At 34.7% G+C, this 4,245-nt stretch overlaps 1 long non-coding RNA gene across 1 annotated transcript; it reads right to left on the bottom strand.

Moving 5' to 3' along the window:
* Positions 1-314: 314 nt before the first annotated feature.
* Positions 315-2,602, bottom strand: LOC142167844 (uncharacterized). The gene is made up of 2 exons (XR_012698021.1): positions 1,985-2,602; positions 315-1,570 (listed from the first exon to the last, which is right to left on the bottom strand). It is a non-coding gene; the product is annotated as an uncharacterized LOC142167844 (long non-coding RNA).
* Between the last annotated feature and the right edge of the window lie 1,643 nt (positions 2,603-4,245).

The raw sequence follows: 4,245 nt of genomic DNA, 5'->3' as shown, positions 1-4,245 counted from the left end.
ACTACATAAAGAGGAGTTCCAATCATTTGTAGGGTATCATGATTCACTGATAAGAATATACATATACACTGCTTTCTTTGTCTTACTTACTGTTCATCACTGCTGGTTCCATCCTCTGCTGTTCTTATTACCTAACCTCGAGACTATCTCGAATCGAAGTCGAGGCATTGTTTGCAGACCGATTTGATTTATTTTATTGTCCAATTTATCTATTTAATTCATTGTTTATCAATTTTATGCTGGTTTAAATCACATATTCTTAAAACCACAATATAAGTTTAATTGTTATTCAATTTTTAGGGTAAACACAATTGGCACGAAACAAAATTATGCATACAAAGAACTAGGTTAAAAGTTAATATAAACTAATATCAAATTTACACTAGTTTAGAATTAAAAAACAAAAAGAAAATTAACAACTGGACAGAAAAACTGGACATAATAATTTGACAGAAAACTGGACAGAAACTCCTAAACTTCTGATCTTCTCAACTTTTGACTTCTCTGGACTTATTGTAATTTTCTGGGATTGATACTATGCCCAACCTTTCACCCTAACCACCTGAAGCAACTGATATGCAGATGCTCACACAACAGATGCAAAACCTTTCAGTCCAGAGCAAAAACAAACTCAGCAACTTAGAACCAAATAGAGCAGAAACAGGGCAGTTTTTATGCTGCAGCTATGCAGACTTGCAACCTACAGGAAAACAGTCTAACAATGGCATGGAAACTGTGTAGCTGATGCTCAAAACCTTGGCTTGAACTGGAACCAAACAACAGATTTGTTGGGCAGAAATCAGTCCAGTAGTTGCTGCTGATCTGCTGTTGGAATGCTTCTCAAATTGTACACAAATTGCTGCAGCAAGTGCAGACTCCTCAGCTCAACTGTGCAGATATTTTGGCTAGCAAATTACTGCTCAAAGCTGATCATACACTGCTGAATTTTGGCTAACAAAGCAGTCAACTAAGCAGAGCTCAACTGTGCAAAAACTGGGAGCTCAAAATGTGCAGATTTGCTGCCAAAAATACTGCAGAAAAAACTGATTAGAAACATAGACTGCTGAACTTATCAACAGAAGCTGGACAATGCAGAAGCTATTCTGCTGCAGAAACTGGAACTTGTAAAACAATCTGGAATTTCTGGCAAAAATTGGTGCAAGTTTGCTGTCAAAACCTGCTGAAACTTGTGCAATTCTGCTGTCAACTAATGTGGAAATCTGCTCCACCTACTGCAGCTCAAACTTAGGTTCAAAACCTCAAAAATCTCAAACTTGAACCAAACTTCTTAAAACTCAGCACAAACCAAAGCTGAACAGCCTTTCAATTAGCAAACAGCAGCTCAAACAATTCTCAGCAGTAAACAATGCTCAATTAGACCATACAGTTTTCAGTTTTCTTGCAGTTTCTAGCAACCAGTTAAAAACTCAAACTCAGTACACTTTGCAGACTGTTTAATTCAGCAGAGAGAGCTGCTCAATTTAGCAAGGACAGAATTTCAGGAACAGGACAATGTTCTTCAAGATTTAATGCTTAAAGAAATTTGTACACCCCTCTTTTGCCTTCAAACCTTCAGCAAAATGCAGCAATAGAATTTCAAACAAAGTCTACAGAACTCCCAAACAATATTCAGCTCAGGATTTGCGACAAGAATTCTCAATTCAGGAAACTAACTCAGTTCATACAATTTCAAAACAACATCTCAAATTCGAGTCGCTAACAACTACTATCAACTAAAATGCATTCGACGACAGTCCCATATTAACTTTGATCACAAGTAGGATCATATTCTCACCAAGCAGTCTATCATCGAACTCAGATTCAATACGAAGATACTACTAACTCGAGTACTCAACTCAAATTCATTAATCAATAACACTCAATGGATTAGGACTATAGTAGAATTAGAAGCTATTTTCAATTCCCAGAACTCAAAGATGAAATTTAGTTCATGAAGCTAAGTTTCAACTTAGAAGAGTCAAACCTGTTGCGTCGAGTAGTCGCGTATAGAAGGGCTTAGGAATGAGGCGTAGGCTACGCGGCTTCAAACTCAATCCCAGAAATTGTTCTCTGTTCTTCAATGTTCTTCGAGCTCGGCTCAAAATTTCGGTTCAATCTCACTCAAATCTTCACCAAATGATTTCAAACTTTGGATTCAACTTCTAAAGCACTCCAAGATCAAACCCTAGTTACCAATTTGAACAAACACCCAGAAAATCAGAGAACCCTAGTCGTCGTCTTCATCAAAAACTTGTTCGACAAATTTGAACCACAAATTTGTAAAACCAGCTTCAATCGACCCTAATCTTTTGATTGAGCTTCACAATGATGCTTCCAACTAGAATCTAGCACACACGAGCGAATTCAAACCCAAATTTCAGTCCTGGAGCAAAATCCCCAATTTTGCTTCTGCTATTCGTCGTCTTAGGGTTCAATTCTCAAAGCAACTTTCAATTCAAATTCAAATCATCAATCACTCAAGCTATGAATCGATCAATACTCAAATTTTCAGAATTTTGGAAGGTATTAGTGATAAAGAACAATAACAATTTATAACTTTTGAAACAAAAATATTAGTTTGACTTTAAGGAAATAATTTTTTTAAACTGTCTTAAAAACTTAAAAGACTAAAATATAAGGTGGGCCATAATATTTGTGTGATTATAAAAAATTATCATTAAGGGTAAAATAGATAAAATGAAGAGTTTAAAATTAAATTATTTCTAAATTTAAAAATGTGTCATTTATTTTGGAACAGACTAGAAAGTAACTCATTTAATTTGAAACGGAGGGAGCAACACGGATGGACAGTAACTCCAATTTTTTTTGTTATGTTTTTTTTTTTTTTTGTGATTTTCTAATTTGAAAATAAATAAAACACAACCCAAAATTTGATAGACAAATCCTTGTCTCATACGGATATTGCAAAATACGCGAAATCAAAAATAAGAGCTAGACCTACAATTGATCGGAAGAACAAGAACCAATTAGGCTATGGAGCCTAATTATCTCTATGAACTCAATTGTAACCCTAAGCTAAGAAAACCCGCAAGAGATAGACAACTCTTGAAAACTCGGATAAAGTAATTAAGATTAAGCATTCACTACTAATCAATCACCAACTAAGACTAATTTAACACTAATGAAAGTATAAACTATGCAATAAAGGAATTAAAGGCATAAACTCATAAATACATTAATTAAAAGATAAGGAAAGAGTGTGAGACTTGCATGTCTTCAAGTTTATTATTCATCAAGTCTACCTAAAATAAAAGCCTTAAGGGCTATTTATACTAGAGTGGGTATTTGGCTACAAAATACCCAAATACCCCTAAGCTAATGCTAATGAGCTAAGTGTAGTCAATTATTATAAGTATAATCTCTAATTACATGTAGTCTTCAATTGATGACAAATTACACATAGCCTCCCAATTGCGATAGTAGCCATCAATTAACATCAAAAGCACGTGTTGGCTATCTTGGCCGTACGAATAATGGTTGTGTCTAATCATGTAATTTAATTCACTCATTAATTCAATAAGAAATTACATCGTTCAACATCTTATCATAATATTTACCATGAATGAAATAAGCCATTTAACAACAAAATCAAGAATCAATAAGACATGTATATGACTACGACCCAACAAAGAAGCTCAATATGACAAAACAATCTTTTATGCTTAATTCAACTAGTCACATCCCTAGACATGCTTCTAAGCCACAATTACAAGTCATCGCATAGTCATAAAATCAACGAATCATGAGTAATAAGCTCACATAGTTCAAACAAGGCATAATCACATGCCAAACATTTACCGGATATGGTCATTACCTAGATACGCACATACGGTCGCCACCACGCATATATGTGGATCCTAAATCAAACAACATGTAGCAAATAGATCACCTATGAGGAGAATGTCCTCTTATAAAGATAGACAAGAGATTTACCTCTACCCGACAAGCTTTAATCAACAACAATCACGTTTTCCTTTCAATCCAACATCAAACGACTTGAATCTAGTCAAATACAACTTAATAACGTAAACAAAGCTATTGGAATAAATTTCAAATAATAAAGCTTCAATCCTTAATCAAATTCCCAAAAGTCAACAAAAGTCAACAAAAGTCAATCCAGGCCCACATGGTCAAAACCCGAGTCCAAGATCAAATCCCGATGACCCATAACCACACGAGTCTAAATATATAAGTAGTTTTCAAATTCGAGTTTAAATCGGTCTT

The sequence above is a fragment of the Nicotiana tabacum genome, chromosome 13 (assembly GCF_000715075.1).
Source record: "Nicotiana tabacum cultivar K326 chromosome 13, ASM71507v2, whole genome shotgun sequence".
Lineage (NCBI taxonomy): Eukaryota > Viridiplantae > Streptophyta > Magnoliopsida > Solanales > Solanaceae > Nicotiana > Nicotiana tabacum.
The sequence above is the reverse complement of the archived record's forward strand: the minus strand, read 5'-3'. Positions and strand labels throughout refer to the sequence as shown.